We start from the raw sequence: 25,545 nt of genomic DNA, 5'->3' as shown, positions 1-25,545 counted from the left end.
TATTTTGGTTTTGAAAATTATTTAACAATTCAGATTTTTTGTTTTCTTCTGGAATTCTTCGATGAGACGATGAAACATATTGATAATTTGTATAACATAATTCCGACGCAGAGAGCCAATGCAGTTACCATATTCAATGCATTAGAACGTTTTGAATCAGCTGTTTCTGAAATAAGAGAGAATAATGAATGGTATCAGGAAGATGATGATGAACAGCAACAACAACAAAAAGCTCTAAATAGAGTTCTGGTTTAAATCTGATTGTAGATGCCAACGAAGTATTGGATATAGTGATCAACCACATGAAAGACCAATTCCAAGAGTCTCATATATTAAGTAGTTTCGAAATTTTGCTCCCAAAAGTTTGCTATGGTCGGAGAAATTTTCCCAACGAATTTAGTCAATACTTTTTCATTAAGTTGCAGTCCATTTATCTACCAAGATAAACTGAGAAATGAACTTTCAGTGATTTATCGGAATGATACTTTAAGGATATTCCTTCTGCCTGCGATTTGTTCACATTCTTCATTCCTCCGAAGAATCGTTCTCTGAGGTACACAAAACTCAACAAATTGCACTAACTACGCCAGTTTCAACAGCGAAAGAAGAGCGAAATTACAGCCCATTAAAAAGAGTCAATGATTATCTTTGAATAATATAGGTCAAAACAGACTGAATTCACTCACTGTTTGTTCAATTCATAAGGAGGAATCTGGTGGATGCCCAACTTTAACAACAGAGTCATTGAAATGTTTGCCAGTCAGAAGATCAGGCGTGCTAAACCGCTGTATAAGTAATGTGCCGTTTGGTGAGATAAATACTATTTCTTGGGGATCAAGGAAGGACCCTCTCCGAAGATTGTGGTTACTGCAGTCAGGAGATTCCTGGGCAACGGTTTAATACCGGCTAATTCTTCCACAAAGGTGCTGCTACACAGCAACAAGTATGCAAGAGAACTTACCAACGAAAAGTCCTTTTCAGGACCAACCATGCACAGAACACTCAACAATCCCTATTGGTAACAGCTTACGAAATATTTCACTTGAACATTGAATCGATTTCCTCTGCTAAGAGTCAATACCTTTCACGTCTGACGCTGCAGAACGAAGTAGATGTTATAGCAATATAGGAGAATCACACCAAGGATGATGCAGATCTTTACAGAAGAGGAAGAATTTATGGATACGTTCTGCTTTGGTCCATAAATAATGAACAGTACGGCATTGCAAGATATGTCAGATCCCATCTTACTGACTACAAAGTAACTTACCAGGATAGGACGGCAGATATTTTTGTTTTGGGTGCAGAAGTTGCCGGCACCACGGTTGCAAATATTTACAAACCACCGCACGTTAGTTGGCCAAATCCACCTCTAAGATTCTTCAGTCATCCAGTTGTGTATGTTGGTGATTTCAACAGTCAAATTCATGTCTGGGGATGCTAAAGGTAAACAAAGCCGCTGGCTTTGATAGCATATATCCAGGGTTTCTTAAAGCCATCGAACCGAAAACAAAGATGTGGCTTATTGTATTTTTCAATGAAATTCTGAAAACTGGAAAATTACCGAAGCTTTTCAAACTGGCTAAGATAATTAATTGCCATTCTGAAACCGGGAAAAGATGGAACTGATGATTCTCATTACCGACCAATATCACTACTCAGCATGACCTATAAGCTACTAGAAAACAGAGATGTGGCTTATTGTATTTTTCAATGAAATTCTGAAAACTGGAAAATTACCGAAGCTTTTCAAACAGGCTAAGATAAATAATTGTCATCCTGAAACCGGGAAAAGATGGAACTGATGATTCTCATTACCGACCAATATCACTACTCAGCATGACCTATAAGCTACTAGAAAGGCTTATTCTAAATCGCATTCAAGAGGCCACTGATCAAATCATCCCGATCGAACAAGGTGCCGTTAGGAAACATCGGAGTTGCTGCGACCAGGTCTTAACATTGACAACTGTAGTAGAAGCTGGATTTCAACGAGGTCTCAAATCAGCTGCAGTTTTAGTGGATTTTACAGCAGCTTACGACACTCTATGGAGGGAGGGCTTGATGACCAAATTTATTAAAAACATCCGATGTCAAAAGTTGGCACTTTTAATGAACAACGTGCTTTCTGGCAGGCGCTTTAAGGTGTTCCTGAATGGGCAAGCTAGCAGGTGGAGGATTCTAAACAATGGCCTACCTCAGGGATCAGTTCTGGCCCCCATTTTTTTAACCTGTATATCCATGACATGCCTCACACAGATTCGATGAAAATCCAGTATGCAGACGACCTAGCATTAATTATCCAGAGTAAAGATTTCATGAAATGTGAGAATGTTCTAACTAGTGATCTGGCGAAACTGAGTGATTACTTCCACAAATGGAGACTTCAACCCAACCCAAACAACACTGAGGTTACTGCATTCCATCTAAATAATAAAGAAGCCCAAAGGAAGCTACATGTGACTTTTGACGGAATCGAAGTACCCCATAACTTCAATCCACTATATCTTGGAATCACTCTGGATCGGTCCTTGGCATTCAAACAACAGTGCATCAAGTTATGGAGGAAACTTGGCTCAAGAGTAAATCTACTTCGCAAGATTGCCGGAAGCAGCTGGAGTGCAGACGCTAATACTCTACGTTCTGCTGCACTCGCTCTTGTGTATTCTGCTGGTAAATATTGTGCCCCTGTATGGGAAAACAGCGCTCATACCACTAAGATTGATGTGCAACTCAATGAGACCATGAGGGTTATCACTGGTACTGTTCGATCTACTCCCACACAGTGGCTACCAGTCCTAGCTAATATCGCTCCGCAAGATCTAAGGAGGAAAGCAGCTAAGGTAAGCTTGCTCAAGAAGATCACCTCTCATAAGAACTCTCCGTTGTATGATGCCCTGCAAGATCCACCAACAACATGTTTGAAATCACGCAAGCCACCCTGGGTTGATTTAGAAGGTATCAATTCTTTCAAGATGACCTACAAGTGGCAACAATGTTTGAACGAACATTCACCCAACAATGCTCACCTGGTTGAAGATCCTAAAAAGAAGGTAGAGGGATTCCAACTATCACGCCAAACCTGGTCGAAGCTGAACCGCATTAGAACGGGTCAAGGGAGGTGTGGTCACACCTTAAAGAAATGGGGTTTCCGTACATCTGCTGCCTGTGACTGTGGAGTGGAGGACCAAACCATACAACACATTGTTCAAGAGTGCCCACTTCGTGCATTTGATGGTGGTCTGAAGACTCTACACCAAGTGATACCATGTGCTCTGGAATGGTTGTCAAATTTGGATATTTCCATTTGATTATTTGTAAACTTTTGTGTACTTGTACAACCATACGATATATATAATACTATTTCTTCATTATTAAATATTTAGTATATATATTTAGGCCGATATATTTTGCTATACGTACTCTCCTTTGGAGTTTTTGTGGTACGGTATAGATACCCATGTTTCAAAAATAACTGCCGCAATCCCATTTCCATGGCCGAAAACTCTATATCGGGCCCCACTGGCGGAATTGATCACTAGCCACCACTGTATGCATTCAGGTCTGATAATGTTGTAATTGGTCTTGGTTCACGCTCGGGGACTGGGTGCTTGTGTTTGTCACAGAATATTCCTCTTCATATTTACGCAACACTACCAACACGCAATGGGGATTACATCCCATCACGTAGGCTTGACGCCGGGAAGAGCATCAGGTAAAATAGAGTCAAATCCACATGTGCGACACATCTCGCACCCACTGGTTAGGTAGAACACAACAGATCCATGCCATGGTTACTGTACCGGAGGTACACCCGCACCAGCGCCTTGTAGAAGGATATCTAGATCATGAAATCTGAAACTCATTTTGGAAATAGTGTGGAACATTTCTCGACAGATGTCACTGTTATCATGTTGCACCTCTGGGGTGGAGATGAACTACTATATTTCGAATAAATTTTGTGTGTTAAGTTTTCCTAAACTGGAATACTTATTGTTTGTTTTTGATGTTCAAAAGTTATCAACACTTCTTGGCCAGCGAAAATGTTTGTACATTTATTTATCGACCAATCAAAAATTTCTCATACTTAATAAATTAACCAATAAGAATTGGAGGCATGTCAGAGCCTTGGTCCAGAGCTTCCTGGAACTTCCCTCTCCGCTATAAAAGCCGAGGCCTGGTGACCGCTCCAGTATAGAGTGTGTACGTACCGGAGGCAGGGGGAAAGGCTCCCTCGTCCATCCTCTGTATGTCCACCAGCTCAAGGTAATGGCAGTCTTTGAGAGCTAGCTCGAGGGGAACGTTTCAAATATTTAGCACTGTAACTTTTATTTTCTCAAATGTTAATTTCAAACTTGAAATGTAAATTTCAAACAAGTCACAAGAACTTAACCGAAATCAGGGAATAGAGGGTGAGTAACTCTCTTGTGTTCCCTCTCAACTTGATATTCAGATGACTACGATTTTACAACCGCTAAAATCCACCTGGCTGTTTTCTCCATGTAGTCACCTCCGTAGCCTCTGTAACGTCGGGCCGTAATCCCAAGTAGTGAGTGCAAGTGTTCGCCTCCTTTAGGCCAGGTATGATGGGTACTTGTTACAGTTAACATCATTCATTTCATTTTTAGGCAATTAGACTGTTGAGCAGTTAGGACAGTGACTACTGTTTACTTTTGTTAAATGTAGCTTGTGCCTGGATGGGCCTGGAACTTGTAACTTTCGAGAATAGTCCACTAAAATGTGAATTTGTGGAACAAAAAGCTCTTCCACTGATGTAGATCCGTCTCCTTGACTGTTGGTTGAAATGATCAGTAGCGCTCATGTAAAAATTGTAATTAGAGAGTTTCATGCTCATATTGTTAATATACTATTATCTGATTTTTCCAACATTGTACCCAAGATAACGAGCTAGTTCTGTACCTGAATCGTTATTTGTTTATCAAATTGTAAAATTTAAAATTTGGAAAGGAAAAATAGAAGGGAAAGAATTATGGCTCCAATTTTAAAGCAGCTGTCTTCCCTCCTCGGGATCCATCGTGTTGGGAGGTGATTGCCGTAATATTTCTGTACTTATCTACGACGAAACACTTCGAGGTACAGTCATGCGCCCCGTGTTCCGAGCTATTAACGAGGTGGATATCTGCCAACACTCCTGCGTGACGGTACAAGCTACAGGGATGTATGGACATATGCCATCCACTCTGAATGTTCATGAGCGAAAAATTTGCATTTATATTTCAGAGAAGGTGCCTCTAGATCACCTAACATTTATACCGTAGGCCCAATAGACTTCGAAACACTGTGCCAGCGCAATTATCACATCAAGACTCCACTGTTTCGAAGCACTGAGATCACTTCGTGTGTCATGTCGCGTGAACAGGAAGCAACACACGTCAGCTACATCGATGCTTCGGAACAGCACAGCTTTGAAATAGTGACGGTGTTTTGTTCATCTCCTCGCCGCAACAGAAACACTCTGCGTGACATTGCCCTGAAGATAAGCCGAGACTCTTTATATTCCGAATTGCGAGTCAAATGATTAAAATAACAATGCACTCCACAATGTAAGGTCTTTCTCACGGAAACATGACATTATTGTTCTCAAAGGAGGGTCATATTATAACAGAAAGAAGTGCAAAAGTTCCTTAAATTATGTTTTAAAACCTCAATTTGAAGTAAAATTTTAAACTGGTATAGACGAAGTCTGTTACTGTACATATAATACCGATCTTGGACACTTCTGAGATTTTATTACTCATTTTATATTTATTCAAGTTGGTCCACTTACTTAGACTACTAGGTACCGCATGCTTTTGCAACTGTATTACGTGTACATAGAATAACTATTTAAAAATGTTTTAAAATTTAGTTAATCATTTTATAATTATTCACATTAGTTACTGTTTTAATGCGCATTTAACGGAAATATTGATTGCTTTTAGAACCATTGTAAGCGCGTAATGAGGAAGGAAACACTGTATATTACCGGTATTATATACTGGTACTACAATACTGTGCATCATATATTTATCATACTGTACGTTGTATATTTGCTCATTAAATACTACATGATCCTCATATTTTATCTGTATTAGAACGTCGAACATTTTAGTCCGTGAATTAGACTTAGCTCTGAAGCGTGGTTCATGTTCCGCCACAACATCGCGATGCACAATTTCTCTTGCATTCCGAGACGGAAGTGCGCCGTGTGTCGAAATGCGCTGCTGTACGAAACATTCAGCAGTGACAGTTAGGCCATGTCTATTATTAAAACAGTATTTAAGCCACACGAGGGAGAATAACTCAGGCTTATCGCATTCTACGTTGTACAGATATATTCACGATATAAATCTAGCAATGATTAACCTTCTTTTTCTTCTTCTACAATATTTTTATCATATGTCGGCTGACATCGGGGCGATCTGACCCTTGTCCTCAGCAAGTTGGGGTACCGAGTCCATACCATTCTCGTACAGTCCGTAGCCAAGATTTCCCCCTTCTTCTCCTACACCTCTTTCCTTAAAGTATATCTTTGAAATAAACTGAAGGAGGTCATTTATTTATTTGTGTCAGTCGCATAATACAGTAAAAATTACAAGAGAGATTATACATAGTACAGTGGTGCTGCCTAGTACCAGATACGAGCACTAGTATCAGGTAGATGTTCTTCTTTACGTTGTCGCAATTCGCAGTCTCTTTAAAGACTTCCACGTCGTCCAGGTCTCTCCGTAGTCACGGAGCAACTTCTATTGCAGTTTCGCAAGTTCCAGGCGATCTGGATGAGCAGCCCTGCCTGATCATGTCAAAGCATCGTGAGAGAGGAGTTTTTCCTCGGAGTTGGCGCAGTGATACCTGCAAAGTGTGGCCACAGGTACATAGGTGTATCACTGTGTTCCAGTACCTCTCCCATCTACTTGACCTGCAAGTTTCAAGATGCTTCTTTATTCCTCACGTGAAAAGCAATATAAACCACTGCAGTACCTCATAATTTCGAATGGTATTGATTCTGATATTGTACGTGACCTTCAGCTCGGAGTAATGTAGCCCCTCATCTCAAATGATGGTCTTCAGGCCTCAACAACATTAAGTAAGACAGGAGATACACAACACCGAAGAAAACATGGACGGAGAAAATGAAGTCCCTGTTACAGAGGATTTAAATAATTCTCTTGAAGACAGTCTTTGGGACCTAGTTTCAACAGGACTGCTCAAGCTGTGATCAAGTATGCAGGTGAGAGACCTAATGTACTGGACTTGCTTTAGTGATGTGCCAGCTACTCTCAGCTTTATAGGTTGAATGACATGTTTTCTTACGATCATTAAGGTAGTATTTTCCGCGTTTAAACGCACAATTCCGTTTGATCACACAGTTCGCTAATATCTGTGGACCTTCAGCACTTATTGCAAACCGAAGGATATCATCCGCATATGGCAGATTATTAATTACGTTTCCTTTATCAATACTGATATCAGAAAAGCACCCTTTCATAGAAGTTATTGAAGAGGAGTGGAGTTATAACAGAGCCTTGCCTCATCCCTTTCTTTATTTCAATAGCAGAGCTGTTGGTGTTATCAACCTTAACAGATGAGGACTAATTGTAATACAGGTTGGCAACGGTTCTTATACATTTACCATCCAGACCAACATGATATAGTATAGTCAATTTACCATGTAACCAAAGAAGTCTCTGGACAACTGGGAATAAAGCAACACCAAGATGAATTAGTCTCTTCTGCGAGGAAACTTCCTGTCTTTCTTCAACATAGATGCATTGATCATGACCAAGGGTTTATAGTGTAATGTGGAATCCGAACCAGAGGATGCCTTCATTTCATAACTCCCATAATCCGTGGCCAGAACTCCAACCGCAGCCAGCTCAGCGACAATGATACTATGCTATCATGCCCCCTGATCTTTATCGTCAGATTAAGTCAGCAATACCCTTATGATAGGAACATCGGTCCTGATTGAAATGGACCTTTACTTTGTGTCAAAGTTGGATGTCTTCACTTAAGGCACCATTTGGATTGTCCAGTCACAGAACACTAGCAAGGAAGATGTGGATCTACAGGAAGAGGTCAAGTGAATTTAGAGTTTTGTGTAAATGTGTTGGAAGGAAGATATTTTAAGATGTCCGTGGTGATGCGGGTAGTCACTTCGCCACTGCCCGTTCCTTAAGCTGGAGAGCTTCCTGAAATCTTTGAGATTGTCGGTTTAGTCTTTCACGGCCGGTGTGTTGGCTGTATGCCGTGGTCGAATTGCGTTACCAGTTGCCAATTTCCCACCGGAAACTGAGCGAGGCATTGCTAGGAATCCGCTACGTATGAAGGTTAGTAGTGTGCTGAAGGTGTGGCATCCAGTAAATGGAAGAGCAACCCGAAGCGGCAAGAAATTTCTCTGAAAGGAAACATAAAACACTTTGTTGGTGTAGCTCTGAAGATGTAGCAACATGAAACTGCCGTGAAAGTGGGAATCTGGCAACGCTTGTGGCCGTCGAGTGGGATGACGTGTTCCTACAAGCTGTGGCTCAGCTTACCTCGCCTTTCCATTATGTATAACAGAGGAAAGACTGTTCACTACTCGGCCATGTGTACATATTTCAAACTGCACTCAACATACAACAGCCACACCCAGAAATCTCCTGAGCTGTATAGTTATTACCTCCCTCATGACGGAACTGCAACGTGTGTAACAATTAGCCAAGTCTACTCCATCTCTGATGAGAGGTAAAACCGACACACGTGGTGTTCTTCACATAATGGGCACTAATGAGAAGTAAAACCCAGACACGTAGTGTTCCTCGGAACGCAATCCCGCGGTGTTCCTCACATTGTGGTACTAATCACAGGGACCTGTACTATCACGTGGTGTTCATCATATAGTTGTACAAGTGTCCGGGACCTGTACTATCCCGTGGTGTTCCTCACATAGTGAGTACAAATGGCAGGTAAATCCCAGACCCATGGTGTTCCTCAGAACGCAATCTCGTGGTGTTCCCCACATAGTGGGTTCTAATGACAGGTTAACCTCAGACCCGTGGTGTTCCTAGGAATGCTAACCCATGGTGTTTCTTACAAAGTTATGCATATCTCGCGGACCCGTACTATCTCGTGGTGTTCATCACAGAGTGGGAACTAATCACAGGTACCCGTACTATACTGTGGTGTTTCTGACAGTGCGCACCTATCACAGGTACACCTCAGACCCATGTTGTCCCTCGGGCCCGCAATATCCTATGGTGTTCCTCACATAGTTTTAAAAATCTCTGGTACTCGTACTATCCCGTGGTGTTCCTCGGAACGCACACCCATGGTTTCTACAACCAGATGCTGATACAACCGAGCGAGGTTAGCTTCTTTTATCTCCCTGGGATCCTCTAACCGAGTCTAGACAAAGGGTTAGCCTCCGTATGTGGGTACTATACATGGGTACTGTAAATCCACAGTGATCCTCCAACAGACCCATGGTATTCCTCAGTTTGTGGTGGTTAATCACAAGGATAATTTAACTAAACACATGTAATTTGGTTCATAATCAGCACCACTTGGTACCGTCCACCACCCACAGAGATCTGTGTGTTTGGTCCGCGAGAGCTATAATATTTCGCTCATGTCGACCGGAAAGCCAGGGAAGACCCCATACAGGCCACTTGGGACGCAGCACGTGGGAGTAACCCTTCTTCCCATGCTACGACAGCGTAGTAGGTTCGTGGATGATCTTCCGTTACCTGATGTCGTGTATCCCCCCTGCCTTACCGCTCTTACAACTGCCAATGGCTGCCATACAGAAAAGCCGCATAAGATGACTAGACTCTAATTCTTCTGACCGTAAAATTTTGAAGTGTGTTGTTGAGGCTTACCATTTTCCACGAGCTGGTGGGCAATCTGATTAGCTGTTACATTCGCATGACCCTCACTAACTGCTAGGTTACAACTCAGACGTTTAAGAATCCTCCAGCCTTTCTGGCTACACTTCCTTAGATCATTCTCCCCCATAGCTCCTGTTATTATGTATCGCTTTTAAGATATCTTCCCCAGCTTGGACGGTATCGGATTTCAAAGGATCATTGTCAAAGAAATCACAATAGTTTCTCAATACTTCAATAGTTTCTGTATATAGTGTTCACCGTCAGCGAATTGTGATACGTGAAAAAACTTCACGATATTTACATAATCACCACATAACTAAGGACAAGGCTCTATATTCATGATGTTCTCGTGCAGTGAAATAGTACATTTCTCCCAATCAGCCCAATTAAAATGACATCATCTTCGAAAAGGAACTCAGATTCTAACGATTTAAAGGTAAGATGTATTGAACTAAGACGAGGCCACAGAACTAGTTGCAAATAGAGGATTGTGGTGGCGTTTAGTAAATTCACCGAGGGTCGCAGACTGAACGCTGAAAGGCATAAAAGTCTGTAATGAAGATGTATGTATGAAAAGGAACTGTCTGCGGTCAGATTGCAGCATATATCTGGCATATAACAGGACGATGAGGGATTGTTTGCCCCACTGATTTCGCTAAAAACCGAGATATGAGTTTTACTTACGCAGATACTGTAATTTAATACCTGGATAATATACATCCTCCATCTCGCACTGTTGAATGATACTGGAAGTTTGTTATCATGCTGTAGAATTAGATTGCACGAATCTGTCCATTCTACGCCAGCCTCTCCTCTTTCGTCGGTTCCTGGGAAGCCCCATGTTGTATTATGACTATTGATGTCACCAACCACAAACTTCACATATTGATGCTGGAAGGCTCCACAAGTCTAAATACAGTACCTGGTGGCTTATTAATTGAGATCTACTGTGAGAGTCCCAATGTCATCACGGGAGATGATCTGGATATTGGATAGCACTGAGGGTGTTCAACCACTAAACGCATGACCTTGATTTTGGGACGGCGAAGATACTAGTCTCGGCGAGTTTCCTGACTGCATATTATTAGATTGTCGAGTAAATTGCAAGGCTATATATTTTGTGTTGCCTTTCAGATTCTTAGAATTAAGTGAATAATATAAATAAAATAATCAAAGTGCAAAATATTAATATGAAAACTTGCGTAAAATAAAGCAGTAAACCCATACATCCAGAAGACCACGATGAGCAGAAAATGAGAGCTGATAAGAGTTAAATATAGTCTGTGTATCCCAGTAACTTCTACAACGTAGTCCGGTGTATTTTGCTATGTGTAGGTCTGATTTGACCTTGTAATATTTTAGTGGAAGTTTGTCAGAGTTTCAGCTATTAACTTTTGTGCTGAGAAGACACAAGTAGAAATTTACGATGCTTGCGTGTGTTAGAAGTGTCACTGTGTTATAACCGATATTTAGTCATATTTTTCTTCAGGATGGGACGTTAGATCGAGTGCATTTCTTATGAAATTTGTTCAGACGTAATGCGGAATATGTTTGGAGTATAGCAGTGAAATTTAGAGGAACTATAAGTATGTTAATGTGATATTTCATGTCCACAGGCGTAGAACCAGTTGTGTATGCAAATTGGAAAGTTCTGGTCTACTTCTAATTCATAAATGTCAGCAATTACAATATTTATTTATTTTATTTTATTTATTTATTTATTTATTTGGCGTGTGGCTACATCACTATAACAAATAATATTTACAAATATTATCTCATACTTATAACAATAATTTATTTAATCACGGTAATAAGATGAAGACAGGGGAGAATTCGATTTTAATCTATCTCAGCAGTATCACTAAGATATTTAACATCTGAGGTTGCCTCAAGACATTTTTTGTGAAGCTAGTTTATCATAAAAATTCATATCAAATGCTTCGCCTTCACAAAAGGTCTCATTATTTTATCCAACAATAGGCAGGAATGAATTCAGTCCTTGTAAAACTTCATGCAATTGCATCTAAAAGGGATCTAAGACTCATATTAGAAAACCCAATACATGGAAGGATCTATTCGATAATTACAAAAATAAAATCTGGTAACACTGTTTGGCAAAATTACTCTGGTAAATAATTTCAAATACTTGGGGAAGTCATCCAACCATCTGCATTAAATCATGAAGCAAACAGAGAGAGAGATTTCTATATTAAAAGTAGGCCATAGAATCACATAGAAAAGGTACGACAAAAAATCAGTATCCCGGAACGCTATATTAAAACATTATAACACCGTAATTAAGCCTCAAACATTACACACGTCAAAAACCTTGATCAGTGGAGAAAGACCATTATCTGAAATGATCGAAAAACAAGAAAGAGAAGTCCTCATGGAAAACATGGCCCAGTATGCATAGGAGTGTGGATGAATAGGAGGTCTTCGGAATTATGTTACCATACTGAGAAAATATCAGATACAATATTTGCAAAAGGTGATTGAAGATTGATTGCCATTTTTAAAGAATAGATGATGAAAGACTCACTAAAAAGATATTTAATAACGCCTCCTGGCTAAAAGTTAGAATAACTGGATAATCGAAATTGAAAAGGACCTTCAAAAAATCAACATACCAGACGAAATTATATGGGACACGCTTAGCTTTAGAACGTTGCTGAACAAACATCATTTTGCTGAGAACCAAAGATGAGCACACAGTTACACAGAAGGAAGAACAGATGATAAACACAAAGAGGGAAGAAACTCTGCCAGGAGATGAAAGCACAACCATCTGCAAAATAAGTACAATTGCGCTCCTTAGTAGGGCAAAACATTTTGAAATAATAATAAGTAATTGAATGAGTAATAGTTACCATCCACGTCGTATGATATTTTTGTGAAGGGTCAGTCTGCGATACATTTGTCAGGAGGTGATAGCTCGGGGTTTGGTCTATCGAGGTTTGGCGTCTATGTTGAAGTCAGTGTCATATGCGTCTGGAGTATTGTATTTCCTAATGAAGTGAGAAACTTCATAACTGTCCATAACTGTCGGTGGTAGATAAGTTGTATTTGTCCGTGTAGTTATGAAACCATGCGACTCAGTTTGTGAGATATGCTCCTAGTAGATACTCCAGAGGTAATGGTGTAGATCAGGGCTGTCCAACGTTCGTTTCTATGCGAGCACATTCACATGATAACTAAGGGTATGCGGGCGCCAGGTACGATTCCACTAATTCGACTACTGTTATCGGTACTACAACGACTATATAATAATAATAATAATAATAATAATTGAGCCATGTATTTGATATCCTCTCCCCTCTTATACTATTTATTGTGCCTGTTTTAATGCTTTTCAATTTTGGTACATTATTGTGTTTTTTCGCCCGTTGTTGTCGCTTTGGGCAAATAATAATAATAAAATTATTCCTAAAAGATGCTCCCAGGGTAAAGGAAGTATTTCCGCCCTGGGAACGGCCCGGCCTGTGCTGCCTCCCCTCTGCCTTCCCTTCCGTACCCCTGCGGATGCGCCAAGCTCTTTACGCAGACACACCGTGTCGCCTCGCGTCACGTGGTCTCGCGTCACGGCTACTCTTGGCCAGGCCGTGCGGCCTGGCTGGGAGCAAGTGGCATTCTTGCCTCGCTCTCTGACTTGAGCATCTCACGCACCGCCTTCGAACCCCGGACCGCTAAGGGGTATGGGAGGTAAGCACCCAGAACTTGCTTAATAAATATAAGACTACGGGGGGGACATTATTTGATTGTAAACCACTGAATAGGCGCTAAAGTTGTTTCAAATTGTTATAAAAGCACAGTTGCCTCTAAATCGTAAAGTATGTGTGAACCTCTTGGGACCGTTTATTGCAGTCTTACTGCAACTTAACTGATTGGGCGCTTGTGCCCTTAGTGGTTGAAAGTATATATATGTATATGGTATCATGGTATGTCATGTTAAGGGAAAATTGCGCTCCTCCTTGAGCCACCTGAGGTGGCGCTTTATCAATAAGTCTTATCCAGAATTACCTTTTACACTGTTTTTTGGTGATGAACTGTGAACAGGGGCTGGATCCCTGTAAATTACAAATAGGGCACGTGTCGGAGGAACCTGAGTGATGTTGGTGTTTAAATACTTTAAATCTTTTTACTTTTCTTGGTGTTTACCTATTTGTTTAATAAACTTTGTTAACCTGATTTCCTCGGCTATCTGTGTTCTTGTCCTCTGGGTTGTGCTATATTCTCGGGAAGTCCAGACCCTATGGAGGCCGCACCTTCTGTAGGTTTCGCCAGTGATAATTGATGGTACAAAACTGGTAGCAGAGCGTTCGTTGGATCTGGACTATTTTTCGATTAGCCGAGGTATTTGACCCCGTAACATTCTTTCCGTTTCCGGGATTTCTCTAGTCGTTGTGTGGTTTATATCAATTCAACCATGTCCATTCGAGACATACCTTATCCGGGTTCCCTGCGGAAGGAGGAGCTTTTGTATGAACTTGGGATACGTAACTTAGAGTCTAAAGGCACCGTCAAGGCCGATGAAATTTTGTTACGGAATAACTTAAATAGACCGATTACGGTACCCCATTATACTGAAGGTGAGGTCGCTAGCGCGCTGTCCCTTATTCAGGCTAACCTTACTAATATTGCATCTGTGATGAATTTTTTGGAGAATGATGTGGCTTCTCCTCATCAACTCAAGAGACTACAGGGTAGATTCACTATTGTCAACGAGTGGAAGATCTCCTTTCCCTGGAATTGAAGGAAGAGATATCGGGTCAGGTTCTCGAATTAAAGGACACATCAGCTGACCTTTTAGAGAAGGCGGAGGCCTGGTTAGCAGGGCTTTCCATTAAATCAAAGCCCGTTCTTCCCCCACCTGCCCAGGCGGAAGGCGAGTTGAATCAACAGACTCGTAGCTGTGAGCTTGACGAGGAGAGAGCTTCGCTTCCACCGCAGCAGTCTGTTCGTTTAAATGCTCCTTCTGATTGTCGCCCGTTGAATCAACAGTCCACTGTGCCATCTTTGAGCTCACCTTTTTCGAATATGCCTCACCCTTTGAATATGATGTTGAAAGGTGTCCCTCGTTACTCAGTAAACTCGGCAAGCGATGTGGTTTCTTTTCTTCGGTTTCTGGTTGAGTTTTTGGATCATGCCTTAGTCTTTGGGTTAACGCATGCTCAAATTCTACAGATTATTTATCCATATACGATTGGGGTTTTGTCAAATAAAATAGTAAACGCTATTTCGAGTCAATCCTCACTACATCAGTTTCATGCTCATTTATTGGCTCAGTTCATTCCTCCTATGGCTCTTCATTCGTTAGTCCAGAAATTTTATTTCAGAGTGCAGCGCCTGGATGAGTCTCTATCGGACTTTATTTCGGATATCAAGTTTTATGCCAAGGTTTTTGCGCTGAATTTCACTGAATAGCAAATTGTAGCTACAATCGTGGAGGGTATTTCTCCCGTATACCGTTCATGTTTATGCTTCGCGTCCCAGCCTCGTAATTTTGAAGAGTTGGAAGCGATGGTTGTGTCTGCGGAGGGTTTTCGGCATGCTGATTCACTTCGAGTTGAGAATACTTCTTCCTTGTCCTGTGATAATTCTGGTTCTTCGTTGGTTAATAAACCTGCCCCATTAAAAAGATGTTTTGATTGCGGGGCTTCCGATCATTTTCGAAATCAGTGCCCTGCTCGTTCTACTGGTGCACAGGTGTCGGGTGCCAGTTCGGGCACCAGGGTTCAGTCTAGGCCTTCTAGCGTTGTATGTTTCAGGTGTGGGGTTCCTGGCCACGTGGCGCGGCAGTGTTCGCGTAAGCCAAATGTTAGCTGACTAGATCGGGAAGCGGGAAGTGTTGGCCTCCCAGATCTAGCGCCTGTAGGACCAGGTTATGCTCGCCCTTCTTCCCGCGAATATTCTCCTGGGTGTTCTGATCAGTGTTTAGCCATATCCACCGAGGTCAAGGGATTAGCCCCCTTCGTCAAGGTAGAGATAAATAATGAACCGGTGTCGGCCCTTTTGGACTCCGGAAGCGTAGTCTCGTTTGTCAGTGAGAAGTGGTTTGCTCTCAATAGTCCTGCTTGTAAATTTTCCGATGTACTGCCTGTATCTCTGTAGTTTGTTGCTGCTAATTCTTCCAGAGTGGAAGTTTCCGGCGTGGTAAAGTGTAAAGTTCGACTGGCTAATTTCTCCTGGAAATTTCCCCTTTATGTAACTAAAAATTTGCCATATCCTATAATCCTCGGCTCTAATTTTTTTGGACATACTGGGCTCCGGTTGGATATGCAGGAGGGCTCCTGCTGGTTTAAATTCTGCAAGGCTACTAAGATACCCTTATTTATGTGTAATTCTTCTTCATGTGTTGCCTCACCTCCTCAGGACCAAACGGCATTAGACCTTAGTCATTTGCCCGAGAATCAAGCTGTATGTATTAGGGAAATATGTGATGACTTCCCGGACGTTTTCACCGAAGAATTGGGGATGACGAATCTTTTAGAGTACAAGATCGAGGTCACGGACTCGGTTCCGGTTAGGTCACCGCCCTATCGCTTGGCTCCTCCCAAAATGCAAGCGTTAAAGGAGATAGTCAATAAAATGTTGGATCAGGGCATTATTCGGCCGTCTACTTCTGCCTACTCCTCCCCCATCTTCCTTGTCCCGAAGCCTCAAGGTGGTTATCGACCTGTTTTGGACTATATGGCTTTGAATAAGAAAGTCGTATTGCAGTCAGTTCCTCTCCCTGATCTGCATTCTTGCTTCTCATGATTCAAGAAGGCTAGATATTTTACAGTTTTAGATTTAAATCAAGCGTATTACCAGATTCCGTTAGCTGAAGAGTCTCGTCACTTGACAGCCTTCGCTACGGACTGGAATCTTTACGAATTTTGCCGTTTGCCTTTCGGTATTTCTACTGGCGCTGCCGTCCTCACTAGGCTGCTCGATCAACTGTTTTCTGACATCAAGTTCAACTATCTTTATCACTACCTGGATGATGTCGTAATTTTTCCGAAACCTTTGAGGATCATCTCCGCCATTTGAGGGAAGTGTTGTCCCGTCTTCGTAAGGCTGGTCTTACGGTCAAACTTTCTAAGGTATCCTTTGCCAAGCCCCAAATGTCTTTCTTGGGACATATCGTGTCATCCAATGGCGTCTCTGTTGATCATTCTCGTACCGAGGCCATTCGCCAGTTTAAACCTCCTCTGGACGTTAAAGGTGTTGCTCGCTTTGTTGGGATGGTGAATTTTTTTCGAAAATTCATTCCAAATTTTGCCAATCGAGCCGGGCCTCTTAACGCCCTCTGACGTAAAGGGGTTAAATTTGAATAGGGGCCCTCCCAACAAGCTGCCTTTGATGATCTAAAGTTGGCCATATCTAACGCTCCGGTGTTGGCTATGCCAGACTTTTCCAAGCCTTTCATTGTTCAGACAGATGCGTCGGCGTCTGCAGTTGCGGCCGTCCTTTTGCAGGACTCGGAATTGGGGAGCCGTCCCATTGCATATGCTTCTAGGACCTTGTCTTCTGTCGAAGCCAAGTATTCTGTATACGAGCTAGAAGGATTGGCGGTATTGTTCGCTTTAGAAAAGTTCCGTATTTACCTAGAGCATGAAAGGTTCGAACTCGAGACCGACAATCAGGCTTTGAGTTGGGTTTTAGGGAAACCTAGGAAAACCGGCCGTCTGGCCCGTTGGGCCATTAGGATTTCAGCTTTCCAGTTCACCGTACGTCATATCCGTGGTTCGGACAACGTAGTCGGCGACTCTCTCAGTCGTATGTTTTCGGATCAGCCTACTCAGGAGGGCGAATCGTCAAGTTCTGAGGTTCCCTTGTCCTTACCCTTAGCGGGGGCTATCTTGTCTGATACTCCATTACTGTATCATGACGTTGCTAAGTTTCAAGTGGAGGACCCTATTTTGGGACCTATTGTTCAAGATCTTAAGGAAGGGAAAATTATTGATCCTTATGTGTTAAGGAATGGCGTACTGTGTTGTCCCGCCCGTCACGATCATAAAATGAAGGTCGTTATTCCCTCAGTCCTGGTGCCTATGATTTTTAAATACTTTCATGAAACTCCTCTCGGTGGCCACCTAGGAGTATTTAAGACCAGGGAGAAGATTAGGGAAAATTTTATTTGGAAAGGGTTGGACGCTGAAGTACGGGAACTTGTTAAAGCATGTAAGGTTTGTGCGCTCAGTAAGCCTTCTCCTAACACACGTGTAGGCTTGCTGTCTTCTAGCCAAGCTACCCTCCCTATGCAGCGGCTCTATATCGATTATGTAGGTCCCTTGCCGAAAACTAGGACAGATGGTAATAGGTTCGTTTTCGTTTGTGTGGATGGTTTTACCCGTTTTTCCTGGTTGATCCCGACGAAGTTAGCCACTTCTGAGACCACTATTAGATGTTTGAAGTCCATATTTTCGTCCTTTGGTCCTTGCCAGTACTTGGTCTCTGACAACGCCAGGGCCTTTACATCGAACCTGTTTAAGAAATTTTGTTTCAGCTTGTCCATTTCTCATGTTACCACATCCCCCTCTTACCCACAACCTTCTTACGCTGAGAGGGTTAACCGAAACTTGCGGTCTGCTCTCATTGCTTTTCACCACGACGATGTTTTGAGGTGGGACACCTCGTTGCCTTGGCTTGCATTTGCTTTCAATTCTGCGGTACACGAGGCTCATACATTTTCCCCTAATTCTCTCATGTTTTCTTTCGTTCCTAACTCTCCGCTCACCAACTTGTGGAATATAAATGAGTTGTTGCCTGAAAAGATTGATCCCCCGATACCAGCTCGTACCGGCAATCACTGGTACAAGTAAACAAAGGTAAAAAAAACTCAAACAAGGACAAAATTAAACAGGAAGCGTGGATACTCACCCAAAACAGGATCAGGACCATAAAACAGAGGCAACTCGGACCGTAACCTAGCGGTTTTTGCGGTGGCAATGTTTGAAGTATGAAGGAAAGAAAAACACTACTTAATTTCTTTCAAAACAATTAAATCATTTAATTAATAATTCCTTTGCAAAAGTTTATCCTTTTTAAAAAAAACATACCTTTTTCTTCTTCTTTAAAACCTACGGTGCACCGTTTATGACAAGGTAGAAATTAATTAAATATAATTAAAGATTAAGTCCAAATATTTTCCTCTGAGAAGAGAGACGCCCTCTAAGTTAAAAACTAAAATTAACATTAAAGAATTAAATAATTAATTTGAAAAATTATCTTCTGACAAAGCATCTAAAGTAAACAGTTTTTTCCAGAACATTAATTACATAAAATTACAAGATTTCTTGCCCTTATCATTTACATGATCCAAAAATTAAGATTTACAATGAAGTTATTTGTCCCAGAAAGATGCAGGGAGATATGCACGGTTCGATAGAGATCTTCCTGCGGTACGGAGTTTGAAATGGTGCAGTCAGAAAGCCGAGAACTTTCCACAATACTAAATTTCCAAGTTCTCTCCGAAGGAGATAAAACAGAATGTAATTCGTAGGGCGGAGTAACATCCACCAAATTTAACCAAGTTTCAAGGCGAGGCAATCCAGGATGAGGAGAAAGAAGATTAGAATAATCTTGAAAAACATAACTTACATTTGGTCGTTGCACATTAGATAACGCATGGCGTCAGCCCGGGATCTTATACTCACAACTTTCGAAATGGAAGAAAATATAACATATGTTGCGGACGTCCACTCCCAGAAGAATCAGATCAACTTTGAGGGCATAATCCCCTCATATCTTATGAATTACCCAGGCATTTTGTGGTATTTCAATGCTCTAGCCATGAGCCCACGCAAAACACGTCCAAGCTCCATGATGGACGACAATCAACAACGCACCCACTAATAAGCTAGGCCAAGCCGAACTCGGCCGGACAGCGGACGAGCCACGAGCGATAGACTCGCTTCAGACCCGGTGCAAGACCGGACCATGAAATAACAAAGATAAGAGCAGAATACAACGTAAATGTACGATGGAGCACAACCCCGCGGGCAGAGAAGATACCAAAACATAGCGACGTAAGTCGCACAGGAAATAAAACTAAACAGAGTAGGGATAAAATTCCCAGGTGATACACTTTCCAACGGCATTTTGCCTAGGCCTAAAACGTAGTAGGGAAAGGCTAAAACCGTGTGCCAACCGGCACAGCCTCCCCCTGGAAAACCCAAGATAAACTTCCTCCACGGGCAGTGATGCAGAAACAAACTAAATTTCAAATAATTATTCCTTTTAAGATAATGATCACTGCACCAAAACTATCTTAATACATACCTAGAATACCCACTTTAGATTCATTTTTAAATTTAATACCAGTGATTCAGACCAGAAGAGTTCAATGTTCGGAGAACCTCACAATCACAACAGTAGTTAACTGATCTAATACAACTGTTACATCCAAACCCATGTTTGCATGCACTGAGGGTAATTCCTTTCCTTTTCCACCAATTGAAAGATAAATTGAACCAAATTAATGTTTATCCAGTACCTTTTGTCATTCATAAATTACCTGAAGTTCTTTCGCAACTAGAAACACACTTTGCTGCTCAGCACATGGAACCACGTGGAATATACGAAAATCCAAAATTAACCTCTCAATTCAATTGCTGTACAACATATAATCATTGCCTTTCTTTGCACAATTCCTTAATTTGTAATGTCCATCAAAATTATTGGTAACACATTTTCAATAGCGATTTCTTGAAATGCTTTTCATAATTTTTAAATACCTTTGACCATACTTCAAAATAAATTTTCACCACAGATATATTTTTCATCAAATTTTTAAGCAGTAAGAAATGCAGCCTCTTGTTTCACTACAAATCAAATTGTCAACACCGCGAGATAAAGACGCAAGGCACAAGAAAGAAAACCAGAAGAATAAGATAAATTGGTGAATACATTCAACGGATAAGTAAGATTCAATTAACAGATCAAATTTTACATTCTTAACCTTACATCGACTGAACCTGGGCCAAAGCATACCACATAAGAGCATAGGTTGGCTACTGAGTAGTATAAGAGTAAACCGCACAAGCATAAGTAACTCTCCAAATTCCACCAAAACAGAGTGAACGACACTTAAATAAGTGCACACGTCCAAGTTTTAGAAAATAGAATTTTCGACACCAGATTCAATCAGTAGTGCAATAATCAATTACAGATTCCCTACTCAGCGGAAATCCGTTACCAGTTAACGTCATCACAATATCAACAACACAACGTCAAGTTAAACAACAGTACCCACCACCAGAACACTAAACTTGGTGACACACTAAGTTAAGGCATACATCACATGTACTTACCAAACCACCACAATATTACCGCTCGGTGAACAATTAATGCATTTTAAAATTTCTCGAGACATTATCACAGACATAAAGTAAAATTTGCACCTATTACTGGTTCAACATCCCCAATCACAACACATTACCAGATTGAATAACAGAACTGAGAGGAAACAGAACTTCAACTCAACAATATCAGACACCTACTGTAAGTTTAAGAAAATTAAAATATCCTAGGGTTAGAGGAAAAGTCTTCGAGACAAGATAACGTTGGCAGTACGGAAGGAGACTTCTGTTTCAACAAGATGGTGAGGCGCGCAAAATGTTTGTCATCAACAACCGAACAAGCAACAACAATACCAAGCCCAAAATAATATTAGGATGGAAAATAATAAACACATAATGGTTCCTTCGATAACACCAAGGAATAACGGAACAGAAAATGGATGAAAAAAAGGCAGGAGGGAAAACCAATCCGAAGTCACAAAACCTCAAACTTCATTGAATTCACAACAACATGCTTTCACGCAGGACACCTGATTAAGTAAGAAAAGGTGATGAAATCCACCTCAAACCAAGTGACCATCAAGAAATTAGAGCAATGACCTACGCAACCTAATCTACCGGTTGTCTTTTACAAGACCTCGGAGCTAGCCGGACTAATAATATATGACATCCGCAGATTCATACTGCCGCATCACCGCTAAGCAGGTACCCTTCCATACAACCAGGAAACAAGGTAAAATAAAATATACATGGCAGAAAAGATGGCAGGACGTTAGCAAATGCTCAAAGATAATGAAGAATAAAGGAACTCAACACGTAGACCCCATAATCTAACAGTTGGGCGACTTCGGTACCGCCCAGGAACTAACAATCCGTCCCATACCAGATTATTAATCCCATAGAACGGCAAGATGACCAAACAACCTTGTCAAAAGACAAATTAGATCCACTGAAGAGAAAAGATGTCAAAGAGTGACAGGTGAACATTAACTGAGCTTTAACAAGAAGTACCAAAAGAACACAAGATAACGTCAGATCAATAGGTAATGCAGTGAGACCAAAAGCGAAGAAACCAGGACACACAAAACCAACAAGTTACATGACACAAGTTAAAGTTATTCCATCAGAGCAGTAGACCCACACCGAAGGGTATTTCCAAATCTACGAAGACACAAGGTACAATAATAAGACCACGAACCAGTCCATACCTGACATGTCATAATGAGCCAACAACACAACACAGAAACCGTAAAACAACCATGACTAGCTCCAACATGCATGCGCCAGACCCCGATAGGGAAAAAGGGACACTTAGAACCCTCAACGACATGCTGCGAAACTATCATGCCCACCCCGAAATATAAACCCCAAACAACTAATACTTGGTACCAAAATCATCAACCAACACCGATCTGCACCCAATCCTATTAGGTTAAGAGGCTTTTCCATCCTCAGGCTACAGATCACATTAGCTCAACAGCAATCCAACACCGTAGAAATGGTAGGGAGGCCGATGGAATCCACAACTCAAAATGGAATGCAATTAAATACAAATAGGTTATAAATTTTCAGAACGTAGGAATTCCATGAACACAATGACCATGGCAGAGTACCACACAAACTATACAAGACACCACTAGTCACCTAAGAATATCCACACATGAACCAGACCTAACCGCAAGGAGGTTAACAGGACAACCTTTTTTCAGAAATCATAAGTTAACATAAATAAAGCAAGACCCAAATGTATGAGCCAGAAACTTGAGGAAAGCCACACACTAACCGACCACACTACAACAAGGGAACAGGTTAAATTAATAGGAGAGCACGGTATCCGTTAGAAATAGAAGACTACCAGCAACCAATAACCAGCACGGATGAACTAGTAAAGACCTGAATAGGTCCAGACACATGGTCAACAAGGCATCCACATAGTTACGGCCTAACAGAATTCAACAACAACGAACGCCTACACAACAACCCCACACAAACAGAATCCTTGGTGAAATAACTCGAGCGACCCCCGACCAACTCACCAGCCCACACCAACAGCGAGACAGGGTAAGAATAGTACATATTCACGCCATAGGCGAACACCAGTCCCACAATCAGCATAAGCCAGCAATCGCCCAGGAGGCACAAGAACACATCAACGAGAGTCCCCAGATCACCAGAATAAATTATACATGAGATATATTTTCAATACTCAGTCAAGATATCACCACAAGAAAATATGACCGAACCTCAAGTAGCCCAGAAAGGAAAACAAGCAACTCAGAAATAATTATAACTCAAAAGTTACTAATACATGGCAGCTCATATCAAATAGAAGGTTAGTTAAACAATTTTTAACAGTAAATCTCAATAAATTTTCAAAAGAAGCAAGGCGAGCATGAGAACGATATGGGTTAGGCCTAACGTAGGTACCACCTGCACATATTCACATAAAATACAGGCCAAATCCTCACAAGTTAACCTCATACCACCATGACTGATGCTTTCCCCATAACTCCACAATATTAGGGATGATGTGAATTACTCAAAGCTCTGCCCAGCAAATCACCAACCCATACCAGCCGTGAGACGGGGTAAAAATGAAATACTTCATTCATGCAAATTTGCAAACACCTACCCCACAGCCAGCACAGATCAGCAAACACAGAACAAAGTCAGAGTCATCACATCCAGAAGCCATAGATGGTTAAAATAAATGCTACACAGGTTAATACAAGCATTACAGGTTTGCTCAGCAATCCCACCAGAAAATAACGTCACCGGCCAACGAGTCACCGCAAGGAAAAATCTTAAATAATAATAGGAGAAGAGGTTACAAGGCCAAGATAACTGGTATACTATAGAGCATATTAAATTTCAAAGCCAGCTTGAATAGTTCACCACGGATAGGTTTCACTTAATTTAGAAAATTTAAAAAACACACCTAGCATGAAGGCAGAACCATACCAGCCTAAGGCCAGTATTTCTCATAAATATTCACTAACGACACGGATAACTCGGCCACAGGGGAAATCACATAAAACCAGAACCAAATAAAATAAATGGCCACCGGAAATAACCAAACCAGGAGAAAATAAATTCCGATATACAATGGTACAATACCACTATCACATATGAATAACACACAATGCTTAGGCCTAAATTTAGGTTGAGTAAAATCTCGGTTCACACGCCAGTACTAGCACATCAGAACACACTTAGAAACAGTAGTTTCTCATATTAAATGTTGGTACACACCTTGACAAATACACAGGCCAGGAAACAATAATAATAATAATAATAATCACCATATTAAACCTGGGAATCAAAACATAAAGCCAGAACTGATAATACCATAAGACGTTCCCAGAACACGAACTATCACATGTAAACACTCGTTAAACACAGGAAAACAACAGCACTTCACGCGGTGAATAAAATCACACGAGCTCACCGAGTAGTAATTAAAATTTAATGCACACCGATCTAGAAAAGGTACACACACGTACGTAGAATGAATGTTAAACAGCTACGTCATATGTAACACAGAGAGCACACGATTAACAGTAGTATGCTTATGGCCCAAGGCTAATCGATTTGTATTCCAAGCGGACACCCACTACCTTTTCAAAAGGTACCATTACGTACCACAATGCCAAATATCAAAAATTATCTGTACTCACCAATTTATGTTGAAAGAAGAAAGCAAAGACACACTACACCTGAGAGGCAGGAAACAAGGAAGCAGGTTACAGCAGAACTAAACAGCTGGTCGCAGGATCACCAACTGTACACTCATGACACCAAACGGTCACCACAACTCGCACGAACAGGAAAGACACGAAACACCGTGAAGAGATTACATGAAACAAGAATATTAAGAATAAACAAGACGAATGCATTTCTTTACAATAATACCCTACATCATTCTCTTTTGACCAACAGGTCCTTCCTTCAATACTTCATCCACTTACCACCGTGCTACGGAAAGGATATTAAAAATACACTACCGGTACCAAAATTGCAAAAACCGCGCGAGGCTACCACTTACTGGTACCAGCTCGTACCGGCAATCACTGGTACAAGTAAACAAAGGTAAAAAAAACTCAAACAAGGACAAAATTAAACAGGAAGCGTGGATACTCACCCAAAACAGGATCAGGACCATAAAACAGAGGCAACTCGGACCGTAACCTAGCGGTTTTTGCGGTGGCAATGTTTGAAGTATGAAGGAAAGAAAAACACTACTTAATTTCTTTCAAAACAATTAAATCATTTAATTAATAATTCCTTTGCAAAAGTTTATCCTTTTTAAAAAAAACATACCTTTTTCTTCTTCTTTAAAACCTACGGTGCACCGTTTATGACAAGGTAGAAATTAATTAAATATAATTAAA

The sequence above is a fragment of the Anabrus simplex genome, chromosome 13, assembly GCF_040414725.1.
Source record: "Anabrus simplex isolate iqAnaSimp1 chromosome 13, ASM4041472v1, whole genome shotgun sequence".
NCBI lineage: Eukaryota > Metazoa > Arthropoda > Insecta > Orthoptera > Tettigoniidae > Anabrus > Anabrus simplex.
Note: the sequence above shows the minus strand (reverse complement) of the source record.